Source organism: Amborella trichopoda, chromosome 9 (assembly GCF_054954075.1).
Source record: "Amborella trichopoda isolate Santa Cruz 75 chromosome 9, AtrichopodaSantaCruz75HAP2 v2.0, whole genome shotgun sequence".
NCBI lineage: Eukaryota > Viridiplantae > Streptophyta > Magnoliopsida > Amborellales > Amborellaceae > Amborella > Amborella trichopoda.
The window spans coordinates 45,886,737-45,905,901 of NC_142344.1; the positions used below are offsets into that span (position 1 = coordinate 45,886,737).

General features: G+C 35.8%; 1 non-coding gene across 1 annotated transcript; it reads right to left on the reverse strand.

Moving 5' to 3' along the window:
- Positions 1 to 3,913: 3,913 nt before the first annotated feature.
- Positions 3,914 to 18,445, reverse strand: LOC18432233 (uncharacterized). Its single transcript, XR_016041725.1, has 8 exons — positions 18,333 to 18,445; positions 17,022 to 17,113; positions 13,196 to 13,241; positions 11,706 to 11,792; positions 10,289 to 10,398; positions 8,441 to 8,559; positions 8,221 to 8,318; positions 3,914 to 4,250 (listed from the first exon to the last, which is right to left on the reverse strand). It is a non-coding gene; the product is annotated as an uncharacterized LOC18432233 (transcript).
- Positions 18,446 to 19,165: the final 720 nt, after the last annotated feature.

Consider the following 19,165-nt stretch of genomic DNA (forward strand, 5'->3'; position numbering starts at 1 on the left):
TTAATGGTTTCAGTGATATGTTGAGTACATGATATTGCTGCTTTCGAATGTTTAAAGAGATTTAAAAATAATTTAAGTATGCAAGTGGACTCATCCGGTTCGCCGGTGAAGTATAAGTGGACCTATCCGGGACGCCGGTAGGGATTAAGTGGACTCATCCGGTACGCCGGTGAGGTATAAGTGGACCTGCAGGGATTAAGTGGACCTCTTTGGGATGCCGATAGGGATTAAGTGGACCCATCAGGACGCTGATGGGGTATATAGGTGACCTACTTGGGACGCCAGTAGGGTATTTTGTGAAATCCTTTGAATTATGCACTACCGTTAAAGTGTTATATGCATTTCAATTATTCGGTTTATACTTAATTATGCATTTATTGAAAGTGAAACTGTTGATGCATTTCTGTTAATAGATCTCATTTTGGAAAATATTGATATCTTTCAACCATGATTATTTTTAGGATTATGATGATCACTTACTGAGTAGCCAAACTCATCAAACTATGGTAAAATTTTTCAGGATAACTGCGGCTTCATTTTGAGTGCTAGTCAAGATCAACTTTGGGAAGATATTGTAGTTTTGCTTAAACTTTCTTTATTTACTTTGTAAGACCTCGCCACTGTAAATTTATCCTATCAATAGATGTATATATGTTTTGTCTGTCACATCTCAGGAATAACAGTACTGTAAATTCTTGGGGTGTGACAATTATGGTATCAGAGCAATAGGTTTAAGATTTTTAGGAAATTTAAAAATATTTTTCAATAATCAAGTATACATATTTAGAGGACTAAATTTCTTTAAGGAGGGAAGAATGTAACAATCCTAATATTTCAAAAAAAAAAAAAAAAGAGAAAATATGCTTATAAATAGGTGATGTTCTGTTTGAGTATGATGGTCCTTGGGGACCATCACTGTTTTCAAAAACTTTTACTTCGTTTAACTTTTGCTTGCCTGTTTTGCTTGCCTGCTTTTGCCTCCTGCTGCTTGCAGCTGGCAACGTCCTTTAGCGGACGTGGTTTTCGTACGATAAAGTCTGCTTTTAACGCGACACCTCAGATATGAGGTAAAGCGTAAGAAAATAATATAATAATACGTTATAAGAATTTAAATCGGGGATGTGAGCACTCCCACCCTAAAACAAAATTTTGAGATCTCTCTCTCTAGTCGAAACACAGTGAACTTCTCTCTCGAACCGAAATTTTTATCGGAAGCTCCCTCTCAAATATTTTAGGTAAGTGGCATCGTCTTCCTGAAAAATAGTCTATTTTTAATAAATAATGATATTTCCATCTAGGATCTTTATTTTATCAATTTTGTGTGTAAGTGACCTCATTGTCTCAAAAAATAATCCATTCTTTTTAAAAATAAAATGAAATATTTATTTCTGCTTATTATCATGAATTTTAGGCGCGATAAATTTTATGCGCACGTGACCTCATTATCTTGAAAAATAATCTTTTTAATAAAAATTGTGATATTTTATCTATGTTAGAAATTTTGAATGCTGTAAATTAGAAAAATAAATTTATTTATTTTTCTTGTCTATTGTTAGAAATAAATGTGATATTTCTGCTTTTAGTAAAATTGTAATAATTCCGTATTCTTGAATTTTTATAAGAGTTTTTCTATACATATTAAATTGGCAATTATGCTAGAATGCCTTTACAAACTGCTACCTTTCTAAATTTGAGCCCAAAATATTTGATTGGTTATTTTTGAAATATTATAAAGAGTGACTGTTATTAATGGTTTAAATGAAATTCATATTAATGGTTTCAGTGATATGTTGAGTACATGATATTGCTGCTTTCGAATGTTTAAAGAGATTTAAAAATAATTTAAGTATGCAAGTGGACTCATCCGGTTCGCCGGTGAGGTATAAGTGGACCTATCCGGGACGCCGGTAGGGATTAAGTGGACTCATCCGGTACGCCGGTGAGGTATAAGTGGACCTGCAGGGATTAAGTGGACCTCTTTGGGATGCCGATAGGGATTAAGTGGACCCATCAGGACGCTGATGGGGTATATAGGTGACCTACTTGGGACGCCAGTAGGGTATTTTGTGAAATCCTTTGAATTATGCACTACCGTTAAAGTGTTATATGCATTTCAATTATTCGGTTTATACTTAATTATGCATTTATTGAAAGTGAAACTGTTGATGCATTTCTGTTAATAGATCTCATTTTGGAAAATATTGATATCTTTCAACCATGATTATTTTTAGGATTATGATGATCACTTACTGAGTAGCCAAACTCATCAAACTATGGTAAAATTTTTCAGGATAACTGCGGCTTCATTTTGAGTGCTAGTCAAGATCAACTTTGGGAAGATATTGTAGTTTTGCTTAAACTTTCTTTATTTACTTTGTAAGACCTCGCCACTGTAAATTTATCCTATCAATAGATGTATATATGTTTTGTCTGTCACATCTCAGGAATAACAGTACTGTAAATTCTTGGGGTGTGACATATATATATATATATATATATATATATATACATATATATATATATATATATATATATATATATATATATATATATATATATATATATATATATATATATATATATGTGTGTGTGTGTGTGTGTGTGTGTGTGTGTGCAATTTGTATAGAGCCTAGTTTCTAAATAGTCAAATTAAAGCCTACCTTCAAATAGTATCGAGAAATGTGGTTTCCATATTGAAAATCTTTGTAATAGCCTTAAATATTTATTTATAAAATTTAAAACTTCAAAAATAGCATAAATCGACAGATCTATAAAAACCTTGAAATCTTAAAAGATTGACAGCCCAAAAATGCGTTACAAAATATACTATTTTCAAAAATTAAAATCAATTTTTGTCTCGTGTCCATGCATCTTGATCTCGAGATGATCGATTTGAAGATATTTGGGCATCAAAACAACCTCTTCTAACAAAATTTTTGAAGTAGGCTCAAATTTGATTGTTTAGAGCCTCGACTCTGTATAAACTTTTTCATATATATATATATATATATATATATATATATATATATATATATATATATGTATGTGTGTGTGTGTGTGTATGTGTTGTGTGTGTGTGTGTGTGTGTGTGTGTGTGGGATAATCTAAACTCCACAACCATTCAAATTACAATGTAACTTTTTGTGAAGGGTGAATATACTAATTTTATAATCTATTTTTTTAAAAAAATTACTTTTTATGATATCTTCATCATTAAGTAAATACAATTTTGTAAATATTACTACAAAACAATGAATACTTTTATCATCTCTATAAAGGGTAAAATTGAAATTTTCACTAAGACAAAAGCACTATGCAAATAAAATTTCAAAACACTTTCAAAATGCCATTGTAAATACACCCATCACAATTCATTTTAACTTTAAGTTTATTTTGAAGAGTTGTTAACTCTAGACAAACTCTCTCTCTCTCTCTCTCTCTCTCTCTCTCTCTCTCTCTCTCTATATATATATATATATATATCGTGATTTCATGCAACGGTTGTACAGTAATATAATACAATAATATTCAAAAACCATTTTAGAGCCATTTATTTGATTCAAATTTTAAAATATACAGTCTTTTCAATCTAATGAACCATCACAAAAAAGGAAATTTTGAAAACACAACATAGAAAGTGTTTTTTTAACCCAATCAACATAAACCATCCATTTTAATAAGATGTTTAGATCTAAGCCTTAGAAGGATTTTTCTTTTCCAAATTTTTTAGATGACATCATGAACAATGTCAAAAAAGAATAAAAAATGATTTTGAGTTTGTAAAGGCTAAGATCTAGAAAATCACCAAATGAATGGTCTAGATTCGTTCTAGAGTTCAAATTGAACATTTTTTTTTTTTGGATTAATTATTGAGATTAAGAGAGTGTGTGTGCAAAATTTTGGATCATACAAATACCACAAACATAATTTTCTAAAAGTGTTGTTGCAGTATACTATGATACAACCGTTGCATTAGATCATTGCCATATATATCCTACCCAATAAGTACATGCAAATCTCTCTCTCTCTCTCTCTCTCTCTCTCTAAACGGATATGGCTGCCCTTGTTGAATTTGATTCCTAGCCAGCCATTTGGATAGGCTAATGACATCTAGGAAGCAAACAAGGGGAGAAAATTACTGCACAATGCTCTGTGACACTTGAGGAAGGATACGTGAAATTGGGTAGTGGAAATCTCTGGACTTCCCATCAAAAGGCTCTCTCTTTGTCAGCAGCATCTTCGTATTCAACCTGATGCAGTCGCAGAACCAGTAAGGCTAGTTGCAAGCATGTCCATTGAATCCATTGAACGTTGCAAAGCAAAAGATGAAATAATATCTATAAGGCAGTTTATAGCAGTCACACCATCACATTTCACAAAATCAATGTGCTAATCAGACAAACAATGCAAACTAACAAATAGAAAAATCAATTACAGCCACACACATCCTCCACATGTGATGCACATACTAATGAGAGAACAAAGAGAGATGATTTGTGCAAAATAGTACGATTGGGTCCTAGACAATCTCCACACATGGAAATACACTAAAAAGCAGTACTCACAAATAAGAGATATCTGTTTTTGGGGATAATTTCTAACTAATGAGTATAAATCCAAGATCCACCCACACACCCCACCAAATACAGCACAAAATTCCCCACCTATGTCCTCTCAAAACCAGTCTCTTACAAAAGGCTTTCAGAGAACTTAAGATTACCAGAACAAGGAAATCCCCTCCCCCAATTTTCATTCATAATCTTGGTTAAATTTTTGAACATTGAGGAATGCCTCAGGTAGTTCTAAATCTGTTTTTCAATCATTAAGCCCATAGTTCATCTCCAGCAAGTGGATGACACCAATATTTTAGGTTCCACGACAATATTTCTGTTGGATTCTACGGTAGCACAAGTCCGATTACCATATTGCGGTTGAGGTACTAATCTATACTTTGGTTAGTACAATTTCTCGAAGGTTGAGAGTTTCATGCTCACATCCTCAAGCTGACTTTTAATTACAAGAAATAAAAGCACGATATACACAGCTCAAATCCTGCATCCTCAGGCCGACTTTTAAGTACAAGAAATATAAGTACATATATACAGCTCAAATCCCTAAGCCTTTAATGGAAAATGGTGGGAGAGTTCTCACAATGAATGTAGGAAATACTTGATTTTTCTGAAGAGAGAAACTTAGGGAAGGCGAGAAGACAAAAAAGTGGAACCCAAGGGAGAGAAGTAAGCCATTTGAGACTCTAGAAAAGGTGTAGGGGAAGTCTTATTCCCTCTCTCTCCATATCCTGTTTATACAGATGTCCCCTTCCAAGATTCCCTATCGTAAAAGGATTTGCATCCAATCTATATGTTTATCCAAATCCTCAATTTAGCTACATCTTTCCAATGATATTTCCAAATATTCCTATTCAAAAATGTCATTCCTAATAATATAATTAGTAATCCTTTCTTGTCAGTGTTTCACAATCAAAGTCCAAACTCCCAAATAAGTCCTTTCACCCACAAAGGAGTGGACCAACAAAAAATCAACATCCCCCACTCGCCTCGCAATGCTACATAAGGAAATGAACTATGCAAGAAACTCTTTCACATGCTACATAAGGAAATGAACTATGCGACCTTAAAAATTTCTACAGAGAGAACCACGTAAATATTTTTGTCAAAACTAATCCCTAATAAACTTTCTATGATCAAGAAACTACTCAATTCAATTGTGCACCCATGCCCAACTCATCCAATAAAACATCTTTCTCATGCAAGCCAAGAAATTTGTTTGCAATAATAAATTATATTATAATCATTGCTCCAAAAGGCGGACCGCCCAGTGCCTAAGAGGTCCAGAGGTGCTTTGGCACCTACCTGGCGAGCGCCCAACACCCAGCCCAGGGGCAAGGGAAAAAAGTAGTTTTAGGCTCATTTCAAACCTAAACCCCCTTAGAACCATTTAAGAGAGAGAAAAACCTCAAAAAACTATATTTTTGTGATTTCCATATCATCGAGGATTTCTCAAAGTTACGAGAAATAGATCTAAACATCACCATTGAGATTAGATTTACTTTTGGAGGTTTAGGAATAGTAGAGGTTTTTTAGAAGATTTTGAGATTATAAAATCTATCATAGGTGGAAGTTTGGAGATTGAGCAATCAAAGTTAGTGAAAACTTTTATTTTTTAGATTGCTTGTATTATTTTGAGATGTCTTCTTCAGGATTTAATTGAAGTAGTGATTTGAGTTGGAAATATGGTTACAACCCGAATCCTTTGGATAAAAATTCCATAAGATGAAATTATTGTGAAAAGGATACATATGGGGGACATACACTGGCTTAAGAAACATCTTGCCGATATTGCGACGGACGTTACCCCATGTAAAAAAAATTCCTGATGCTATTAGAGAGAGAGAAAAAAAATTATGAGTATTGTAAAAAAGAAAAAAAGGAGCTGAGAGTCATCCATTGAAGAGTTGAGGTCTGAGGTTCATGTCAGTTTTGATGATAATGATAGTGATCAGGAGGGGAGTCAAGAAATAGAACAGCTTGATGTATCCCAGACAAGGGGGAAGGGATATAGAGTTGTTCTTGGTTCTGGGAGTGGGGGACCTAAGAGGCCTCGGGTTATAGGCCCTATAAATTGTTTTTTGCCCCGGCTTGACCCTGAGGTTGCAAAAGAGAAAACAAAGAAGCAAACACCTATTGAGAATAAAATCCAGAAAGAAGAGAGAGATAGAGCTCCATAGTACATTGCTAGATGGTTAAATAAGGCGGGCATTCCTTTCAATGTTGCTCGCCTAAGAAGCTTCTATACCTTGGTAGAGGCAATTGACCAATTTGGGCCTAGGATGAAGCCCCCAAACCCATATAAGCTTTCAGAGTCTCTTGAAAAAACAGGTGATTGTCAGAAGGGAGATTGTTGAGGCTCAGAAGGATGCATGGGGTCAGTATGGGGTTTCTACTATGACTGATACCCCTCTTTGGAGTAGAGGTTCGCAAAACGCGCCTTCACCTTAACGAACCTAGGGGCAGACTTTAATTTAAGGTAATCTCTGCCTGGGCACAAGTTGTGCTTGTCTCCACCTCAAGATCGAAGTGTACGACCCTCGAGCTCTCAGCCGCAGGCAACGACAGTTCGAGCTCCCGATTGGCAGCAAAAATAACAAGATCTAGAAGACCAAGGTAGCCCAATAAGAAGGCCAGCATGGCATAAAGCCAATATGCTACTTAGCCACCCAAAGGAATAGCGCCCCGGTCATAGCTCAAAAAAAAAAAATAAAAATAAAAAAGAAGAAAAAAAAAAACAACCAGTTTGACAGGACATTTTCAATGTATCTTTAAAAAACATTGAGGACAAAACAGGTACAAATGTACAAACAAAAAAAATTACGTAAATTTTAAATAACATGAATTGAAAAGGATATACGTGTAATTTAAAATCTAAAAATTTTAAAAAATAACTAAATTTTAAAAATGTATAGTTTCAGATCTCAAAGATGTTAAAAATTGGAAATTTGGTCTTTTAAAAAAAAAGATGAGGAAATGGGTACACGAATGTAAAACCAGAAAAAAAAAAAAAAAAAAAAAAAGGTAAATTTTAAATAAGGTGAATTGTAAGGGATATAAGCATAATTTTGTCCTATCTAAATCCTAAGATTAGATACATCTCTCCAAAAATAATCCTAAATATTCCCTTATCCAAAAATATCACTTCTGATCCACTTAGGATTCCCTTCTCAGCTCTATGCCACAACCAAAATCCTATATCCCATGTAGGTCCTTCCACCAACAAAGGGTTGGAGCCACAAAAAATCAATAGTTTCCATCCTTGGGCTCAACATTTTCCCATGCAATGCATTCAAGTTCATTTTTTCCCATAAGGAGATTTTTTGGAGAAGGCATTCGATTTACATTGTTTTGGGTTATTTGTGCATATGATTGTGTAAACCAAAGAAATTGAAAGCCCCCAGAAAGCCAACTTTTACTCTTTCCTTCTGTTCGCCATACATAGTAAACATCTTTCTTTAGGTAGGAAGGTGGGTGTTGGACAGTGGTGTTGGGTATCTCACTTCCACTTAATTATCTTGGCAATAGGATACCCATTGATGCCCTCAGGCACTAAGTGATTGAACGTGTTGAACATCATCATCCTCCATTGGTTACAGCCCAAGCATGCAGTGAAAAATTCCAGTGAGTGAAAAACAAAGAAAATACATACCGAACTTTCAATGCTAGCTTCCTCTTCCTTATCAAATACTGAGTCATTTTGGTGAGACGTTGCTTGTTTTTATGGACAAGAAACTTGGGCCAATGTTACTGTCAATTCCGAAATAAACTCCATGTTAGCATGAGAAAATTGGCTCACATTTAGTCTGTCATGTTGAATATGTTCTAAACTTGAAAAACTTAGAAAGGCAAATGAGGATAAAGAAAACTACCAAATGCTTGTCAATAGTTTGCAGTGCCTTCTCATAGTTCCTGGGAAGTTATACTCTTTCCGACAACTTGTTTGGCATATGGGCCCTTTCTATTGACTTCATATACAAATACAGTATCCCTGCAGAAGCAATCAAGCCCATCATCAGCAACAGTAACAACGCCATGACATATAGAAGTGACAATCTAATCACAATCTCAGATACAGCACAGCCAAGCATTATAGGGGGCCCAAACAGTCTTCTCATTTTATTTGTTTGACAACTTTGAATTAGTGTTGTGAAAACCAAACCGAACCACCTGGTTCAATTATATATGGAAATTGGTTCCCTTTAGAAGGAAACTGATTCTTCTTAAAAACTATCTTGTGAACCTACATTACCACCCCCCTCCCCCTTTCACACTATTTCCACTTTTCTACCAAAAAAAAACTTGTCTAAGCAGTCCAACCAATTGGACTAGCTGTGTCCAACAGTATTGGATTAGACTGTCGCTCTTTCTAAGTTCAACCTCCAGTCCAGTTTTTAGAACACTAATTTCAATAAGCGGAAGGCTCAATAAATCTTCACCTTCCTTGAGATCCGGCCCATTCACAGCATGACCATGAATATAGCACTCACGCCTCACCCCTAAAAACCAATGGAAACTGTGATACTCAAAGGCTTACTCTGACCCAAAAGAAAAGTCGTAACCCGTAATGCAAATCACTACAAATAGATCCATCTTCTTTCTTATCCAAAGTTCTTCGTGAAAGTGAAGGTACTTGTGAAGGTCAAGCTCTTTAAATGTGGAGGATCAGGTCACCCGAGATCCATACAAACCAGGACCCAACAACACCCAAGGAAAAGAATACCAATCTTGCCAAAAGCAAGTCCCACAAAGATATCATGGCCACGAGGGTATTCAAATGAGAGGAGTCATTAATGCACCACCCAGTAGAGGTACAAGACATTCTGCTGATACCAAGAACCTCAATGCAGTGAGTGACTATCAAATTTAAAGGAAATAAAGACACACTTGCCTGAAATCAAACAGCCAGAATGTACCAGACACTTGTATGATGTACATAGGGCATCACAGAGAAAACATCACTAATATAGACAAAACTGAAAGCACTTTGAGATTCCTTTATCAAACTAAAAGTTCACAAACTTTTCGATTGTTCCTGGATCCACATGGAGCATGACAATTAGCACAAAAAGAAAACCTTCAAGCTTCAAAAACCTTTCTTGTGTTACCATCTTCACCACAGCAAGTAAAGTTGCACTCATTGTGCACTAAAAACAAATGTCTTTCCAACTTAATATCATGAATTACTACAGTCTGATTTCAATATCTGATGAACTCCCTGTGGTATAAAAATCATTCAAAGTCAAGAAGTATGCAAGTTCCATTCTGGTCATTTTCACATTTTTTACATCTTTTCTTTAATCAACAAGTTTCCCTCTGCTCTTGTTTTACATCTTACTTTCAAGTGATTGATAAGTTCTGCCCTTTTCTTTTTTATATCTAATGATAACCACAGCCAATTAACTCAATAAAGCGGCAAAACCTTACTCGTGATTTGCAAGGCAAGAAACCAAAAATGTTTGATTTGCAAGTCCAGCTCCACACAAGAAGTAGGAAGAGGAAGGAGAAAAGAGAAGAAAGAAGAGAAGAAACAAAAATCACTACTAAAAACCAAATGAAAAAGAATAAAAAATATGCTACAGAACACCACAACACTACTAAGATCAATTGAAGAGTTCTTATTTTTCTTTTTTCTAAATGAGTGTAGATTAACATAAAATTATAATCAACAACAATAAAAAAAGAAATTATCTAAAACGAAATGGTTAAGCAATCCTCACCTTCATGTTCACGGATTGTTGCATCCCGACTATGGGCAAGTGGGCAAGAGCTCGAGTTGCAGAGACCTGTCACATTGTACTCATTTCGACAAAAAATCTGAGTTGTAGTTCTGTGACACAAAAATCAATCACCAAATACCCAGAAAACAATAAGCAATCTTTCCTTCTCTACATCATTAACCAGCCAGCACTAAAATATTTTAAATGATTTAGAATTAATAATAGATGAAAAACAAAGGAAAACCTACAAAATCGAATGCAAATTCATTTTTCATCAAACCCAACAAAACCTAGAAGCAAATTACTCTTTTCTTAATCATAACAGGAACCAAATTTTGTTAGGGCACATTTGATAACTGGAACTTATTGTAGCATTCTTTGTTTGTTAATAAGAAGTACTACAGGAAACTGGCTTTATGAAGTTCTGGAAAAAATGAGAACCAGCAGCTCCATCAGCCCCCATCCCCCAACCAGAAAAAAAAGGTAGTTCGCTTATCCCATTTTTTAATAAATTCGCCTCTCGTCTTTTTTTCGTGTCCCATGTCCTTACTCTCTCTAATTCCTTTATCTCCCTAAACATTCCTTTCTCTCTGTAAATCCTCTCTAACCATGCTCTTTCTCTCTCTAACTCCCTCTCTAATTGTTCCCTTTCTCTCTCTAACTTAGTTCTCTCTCAAAATGTGTCATTCCTCTCTAACACCTTTTCCTCTCTAATCCCTCTTTCAAATTGTGCTTTCTCTCTCTTGCTCTATCTAACCATGCCCTTTCTCCCTCTAAATTCTCTCTCTCTAACCATGTATTTTCTGTTTAATCCTCTCTCTCTCTCTCTCTCTCTCTCTCTCTCTCTCTCTCTCTCGTCATGCCCTTTCTGTCTAACTCAATCCCCTCTCCAAGTGTGCCCTTTCTCTATCTAATACTATCCTTTTGCTCTCTCTAATTGTGCCCTTTCAAACTTTAAATGTGCCCTTTCTCTCTCTAACTCCTTTCTATCTCTAACCTTGCCCTTTTTATCTCTCCTCTCTTTTTGAAGCCTTGAAGCCTAATCTCTATGAGGCTTTGTTATATCACTTTGAAGCCCGATCTCTGTATTTGAGAACTTCTAGGCAAGTTATCAAACAAGTATTCAACAGCTCCAACTTCCAACGAACTAGAACTTCCAGATTCCCAGGAATCCCAAGCTTCCAATTGCCAATCGTCCCCTTAATGAATTAGAGCAAAACATGAAGGAGAAGTAAAAGCAAAAACCCAAAAATAAAATAACCAAAAATCTCTATTTTCTCATTATTTGAACCCAAAATCTTAAGAACTACATAGAGCAAACAAGAAAGAAGAAAACCAAACAAAAAAAGAAAAACATGTAAATATCAAGAAAATCATGTCCAAACCATGAAATTAAAGGAGAGTGTAGAAGATATACTTGGCCATGAAACTACAATGTTTGTGCCGAATGATTTGCCATATGACCTCATCATGCTGCATCTTGTCTTCTCAATATGAACTTCCTCTGCAACTAAGTCAATGCTTATCATAACAATCTTTTGCGACAAAATTGGTTCCTTGCATATAAGGGATAGAGAGAGAGAGTGAAGGGGTAGAGATAAGTGTGTTAAGAGAAAGGCAAAGAGAGAAAGAGTTTGTGTGTGTGTCTGTGTTGAAGATAGGGAAGAGACAGGTTCATGAGAGATTCAGTTTTGAATAGCTCATTTTTTATTTTGGATGATGTTGAAATTAAACAAAACATAGGGATTGTTTAGTTATTTGTACTAGGAAAAAAGTGGGGACGGGGGTTTACGTCTGATAAAAGAAAGGGGATCAATAGAAAAGGATCTAAATGAGATGCATTTTGTGGAGTGGGGATCTGTGTATTTTTCCCTTTTTTAATTGATATTAGCATGACATACAATTATATATAAGAAAACCCCTTTTATGACTCGCTATCTTATACAGGTGACTAACTATCTTTTAATCATTCATGTAAAGCACATAGTACTTGAAACAATAGTTACCAACATTGTAACATACCGGCTGATCAATCCAATTGGATTACAAAAAATTCCTTGACCGGTCAGCAAAAAACGAGTTCATTGGAAAACCAGTCAAAACCTATGCTTGATTAGTTTTGGTAAGTTGGACTGGGGTTCTGACTGGTTAGACCCAAAATTGGGCAACTTTTTATATAATATATTTCATATTTTTAGATAGTTCTTTTTACTTCTCTTTATTTTTTAAAATCTAGTCCAGCCAGTTTGACTGGCGGTTTGAGTGATTTGACTGGAGCATACCCCTTACTGGTTTGGTGGCCTGTCAAATGGTAACACTAGCCCAAACAGGATAATTTCAAATGACATACCTAACCCATTGTTTTCCATTAATAATTAACCCAATTCTTTTTATGAGTAACTTATTCAGCAAAAGTGTGACAATTATTCTCAATAATATTGCAATAATGCACCAAAAAATATATTGTCAATCACAAAAGACCTAATTAAATATCAAAATCCAAAAACCAATGCATCGTATAGATTTGACCCCCAAAAAATAAAAAATAAAATAATCTCAAAAAGCAAGTCTATAATAAGATTTCATTCTAGCATAATAATATTCTAATCAAGAATTTGGTTTCATTCTAGCAAACTAATAACCTTGCATTCTAATCAAGAATTTGGTTTTTTGTGCAGTTCTATAATAGGCTCCCCATAGAAAAGTTAATATACTATTGTAAGAATCAGCTCTTATTTCACAAAACCAATGCATGAATAAATTTTACTTTCGTCGATCACAAGGATAAAAACAAATACATCAAGTAAAGGCCACCAAAAATCATGGAAAACCCACAATCGTGAAAAATTTTCTGAATCCATAAATATTAATTATGCCTATAAAAAAATCCAAAAGATTTCAGCTAACCTTCAATTTATCCCCTTCAATATACTTGTTCACATTACAAACCAACCTGCAACAAAGTTTACCATCTAAATAAGGAGCAACACCTTCTATTGAATGAGGAAAGTGCTGCGTGTAACTCTTAATAAATCAAAACTTACTGTAAAATAACAGATCATAAGGGGTTTTGGCTCAGCAGATCATAAGAAAATCCATTCTATAACGGATCATAAGCGGTTTTGGCCATTGGCTCAAAAAGCAGATACATATCCTGAGTGTATCCACCTCAAAACACATAGATACAGATAACAAACCGTAGCAGATGCAAGTTGTTGACAAGAACAACCAGAAACCCTTGGAAGAGATCAACCACCTCTACCAACTCCTCTAGCTTCCTCCCAGCAGAAAACCAGAGGAAGGAAGCCCGGACCAAAAGAGCAGAGGAAGCGAAAGCAGCTATTGCTAACGGCAAGCAGGGCCATGAACCCGTAAATGAAGATAAGATCTGGAGCTTGAGTTGCCGAGCATAGAGGCAATCCATCAGACGGTAGTGGAAATAAGGCCGAATCCTTCTCCAGTTCCAATAGGTCACAAACTAGAAATGATTTTTGACAGTTTGGTGAATCAAGTAAAAGCAGCTCGTAGTTTTGGATGTATTTGAAACCTAGACTTATATTAATTAAAAAGTTTTTAACCTTTTTTGTAGGCAATGAGCAATAAATATATAGAAAAGTATATAAAGAGACCATTTACTTTTGGTATAAGGAGGTCACAATTACTCTGGTCCGTCAGATTTCAAATTAGGGAAGTTATAAGAATGTCATTGACTGGACTCAAAGTTCAAAACAAAAAAACTTCTCGAACTTCATGACACATCTCAAGCCATGCAATTTGACATCGAATGGCTAGGAGTAATTGCCAAATGACCCCCCCAAAAAAAAAAAAAAACACCACAGTAGCAAAAAAGGCACCAAAATACTTGAGAACTCTAGCGATGGAAAAACTCAAGTCGATGAAGAGAGAGAGAGAGGGAGAGCCTCGCCAATGAAGAGATACACGAAACTTTAGTTGTGGAGGACTGAGAAGGGTTGTGGTTGTGCAGAGAGATGCTATGGTTTACTGAGAGAGAAATTCTGGCCATGGAGAAGAGAGAAGAACCGTGGTTGGCATAAAGATTGTATCATTCTAGGGCTTATAAATATAGATTTTGGTCATGGATGAGAGAGACGGATTGTGGTTGGGTAAAGAGATGCTAGGGATTACAGAGAGAGAACGAAGCATGTGGTTGATGGGTTAAATCTCATTTTCTAATGAGACAATCTCACTCTTGATTGTTTATTACAAAACCCCAATAAGACTACTTAGCCTCCTTCCTTTATTAAGAAAGGATCAGTGTTCAGAAATTTGGCCTTCTTGCTGCCTAGGCAGTCTAGGGGCCACCCTAACTGACTAGGAGGGCGGGTTGCCCTATGCTGATATGTACCGAGGCGCCTGCCTAGACCTGCCTAGGAGGATGCCTTGGCAAAAAAACTAAAAATAAAGAGGAAATACAAAGAAGATTTGGATTCCTAATCCTGCATTTCCAACATGGCACTCTCGGTCTCTTCGGTCTCTACATAAAGAAAAAAGATGACGGCCTCAAAACGTTCGATGTGATTACTCTCTCTCTCTCTCTCTCTCTCTCTCTCTCTCACTCAGAAGCTTCGAAGAGAGTATTCCCTCCCGCTCGCCCAACATATATAAAGAAGAAAAAGAAGAATACATCCTCCAAGTGTTCGATGTGAGGCCTCTCTCACACAAACTCATGGACCATTCTCTCTCTCTCTCTCTCTCTCTCTCTCTCTCTCTCTCTCTCTCTCTCTCTCTCTCTCTCTCTCTCTCTCTCTCTCTCTCTCTCGCTCTCCATATAAGAAGAAGAGAAGAAAATGACTTCCAAGTGTTTGATGCGAGCCCCTCTCCTTGACTATATATATGAAGAAGATAAAGAAGAATATAAGCTCCAAGTGTTCAATGCAATGCCTCACACACACACACACATGGAATCCATGCTCTCTCTCTCTCTCTCTCTAGCCATATAACCTCCCCAATCCCCCTACTCTAGGATCGCCCAAGTATTCGGGTGCCCCCCTAGGAAGCCAATTTCACCTTTTTGAACATTGGAACAATCTCTGTTATTTAGCACATCTATATAATTATCCCTTCCAGTCCTCTCCCTCTATTTGTTAAGGACCTATTTGACAATTGGAAACAGGAATTTAGCCTTGAAACTTGAAGTTTAGTTACCTAGGTTGGCAAAACACTATGCGTGATAACCTATTGGTATTTAAGGGATTGAAACATGTGTTTTATTAAACCTAGAGCAGGCAACAGGCCAGGCCAACCTGGCCCTAGCCCGATTTATTCCCATAAGGGCTGACCTAGGCCCGGCCGAACTGGGATCGAGCCTCAAAGGCCCTAGCCAAGGATTAAAAAAAAAAAAAAGGGATAAAAAATATAATGGTTGGCTGGTCAGGCCCTACCTCAGACATGATCTAGGCCTACCCAGCCCGGCCCTCGGGCCATGGTGCCCTAGCCCTAGCCCAGCCCTCGCACCACATTTTCTGGCCTAGGCCCTAATTTTTTGGGGTCAGGCCAGGTGGGGCACCCTGCCCATTGCCACCCCTAAATTAAAACTAGGATTTTTGGAAACCTAGAGATCTGCAAATAAGCCAATTTTAACCGTTCATTGAAGTTTTCATCGATGAGAGGGTGATATTTGTTCAATGAACGAGATGCCCACAATAGGTATAATATAATGCACCTACTTCATTTCACACTAACAGAAGAAAAATATCCATAATAATTCATGACCTAGTCTCCTGAAGTGAAAAATGGCCTCATAGGAGGCTATGATAATAGATAGCCTTATTTTTCCTCTATAAGTCATATTCAACATTTTGATAACTTCAGCCTTTGCTTTTTAATTCAAAGGAATCATATCTTGCATAATCTTCATACAAATTGATAAACACCATAAGCCATATTCAACATTCCTGAAAACGAATGATCAATATGGCATTACTCATCAGAAACGAGACATGTACGATCATATATATAAAAATATATATAATTTTATTTTACCAGATATGAACTATATGTGCCTTACTAGAGCACCAAGGTGAACCCCTCACTGCCTAACAGTGATTAAAAATTTGATGATCTAGATCGAGAATCACTAATCTACATCAAGAGTCATGATGACCATACAGATTCTGAGTCACAGTCATCAATTCAGTACTTTATATAAGACCTAATATGTATCTATTATTGCAAAGAACCAGAATGGTCGAGTTGGCTAGCACATGCATCCATTAGTCATTGGGATGGAGGTTTGGGGCCCCATAGTGAGGCGCCTTCTATTATTTCTTAATGCTCAACCAAAAAATGAAAAAAGGCCAGATTTGGGACTAAAAAAATTATTGCTCTCTAAAGAGAGACAAGAGTCAGGATTCGAATATACGACCTTGTTGGTTAGGGGCACAAGGTCTTGCCAACAAACTAGCGAAGTCACTTGTGACACAAAGCATGTATCAAGTTATATAACCTTTAATTATTTATTTATTTTTAAACTTTGATGGATCTCCGATCTGGATCGGGATCGTTGGGTGGGTGATACACCCCTCTGACTGTTTTTCAAAAAAAAAAAAAAATTAACACATTAATCATTACCTCTAGATTCCATAACATACATGTGCAAGGACCTATATATGTTACTTAAAGTCAAATCCAACATGCAGGTTTCATTTTATTTATTATTCGTTAAACTACACATATTCCTTTCTTCATGAAGCAAGAGTAATATTTTTTGCACCTGCTTCAAGAACCTTCACAACAATGTTGAGTTAATCAACCAGGTATTGGATGCTATGTCTTTCAGTGGCCATGGAGATATTCATGCAAGTTCTGATATCAGAGAACTTGTTAGTATACATGAAAAGTCCTAAAGTAACAGTAGCGTTTCAACCAACTTCTTTTTGACATACACAATATCATAGCAATGTTTGCAACCTACCTCTTTTTGACATACACAATATCCTGGACCTATCATACGAGGAAATAAATGGATCTTCAAAACTTGATTTTTAGATGTGCATAGAAAGCTCATGAATTGTTTCTATCAATGAAGTTCCAATCCCAAGACCGTATGACAAAATCAACTAGGAAGATACTGATTTTCACCATCCATGCCATAATCAATTTTAAAACTATGAATCCATCCATGGCCTCTCAATGATAGTGATCATTATCAAAATAGAGTACCCAAATCAAGACCTATCAAGGGGAAATTCCATTGTTCATATCTTACCCAAAAAAATGGGGAAGAAAAAATATAGTGACCAAGAACACAAGAGAAATAAGAAAAGGCTGAGTCAAGTATAAATGCTTTGATCAACATATCCAACTGAATTGAGCATGTACGTAATCAAAATTCTCACTCCCGACACCTGTATATGGAAAGGCTTAACCTATAACTGAAACTAACCTTTTTGAACACGAAAAGTGCAGCAACATATTATGTAGACTACGTTTTTTACTTCACATTGTTCTTTCCATTCTACAGGGTATTTTGGTTTTTTAAAAACTATATTAATGAAGCCTGAAACATGAGCAACTCATCACCTAAATTGTCACAATGTTAACTTGGGAAGATGGACAGCATTTCCCAGTGATAAACATCGAATGGCTAGTTTCAAACACTTCCTAGAAACATTATTTTAGCAGTGAAAGGCTATGAAAACAAGCATTAACGAAACCACAGCACATGGATTCCACTGAGAGAAATAAATGAGATAACAAAGTTCATGTTCTTTATAAGAAAAAAAGAATCAAGCGAATTTGCTCAAGGATCAAGAACTACGCGCACAGACAAGCATATGCTGCAACAGCACATCAAAGCAAGTAAATTTCAACAAACAGAAAACTGAGCATTCAAACTACAGAGAGGGAGCAAGAGAGACATTAAATTCACCATGAACAAGCGTGAACCAGAAAATTTACAAAACTAACATAATTCAAACATCCAATGGAATTAACTTCAAGAAAAAAAAGCTCCTTTCTCTAAAATTGAGCACTCATAAACTCAGAGAAAGAAAATTCGTTTTGCAATGAAAGGAAAACATACCCAATCAACTTTGGATATCAAAAGCATGGAATTTATTCATGTACGATGGTTTGAGGACGAATTTTTGCTTGGGAATACCAGTTGACAGCATCAAAACAGAAGCTGGACTTCCAAACGAGCGTGTGAATGCGATGTTACTTTCAAGTAGAGAGAAGTTAGGTCAGAGAGAAGAGGGAGGAGGGTAGAGAGAGATTAAAGTTATGGTAGAGAGAGAAGAGAGGCTGTGAGAGCAGAGAGACGTTAGAAGATAACTGAGGTTTAGGGTTTGGAAGGGCGGGGCCGGTGCAGGAAAAAATGAACCGGAAGCGGTTTATTAGACCTGACCAATAAACCAGCCGGTTCTAGTGTCCTAACCAGGCCAGTTTTCAGCAGTTTAAAAAGTGTTAAAAAAAGTTTAATATAATATAAAAAATATATTTACAGTATGAGTAAACAAAGTATATCCAAATTAAGTTAAAATTTAATGAAAATTGGATTTTCAAAAATCGATTTATGTCCGAGGTATTTTTTAAATTTTTCAAAAAAAATAGAAAAATGTAAAAATAATTATTGATGACCAAAACAATTTCTAATCTTTGTCACCATTATCATCTTTATCGTAGCTTTTTCCCAATTTCCAATTTTTGTCAAAAAGATGAAAAAACATTAAAAAAATATATTAAAAACAAAATCTCTTATTTTTTAAGATTTTATATAACTCATTTAAAAAAATTTTAAAAATATCCGGCTAGATCACCAAAATTGGTCTAGACCAAAAGTGACCAATTTCGATCTAACCAGGTAGTTAGAATTTGAATTGTCCAAATTTTCCTACATTGGGCAAGCCCACTCAA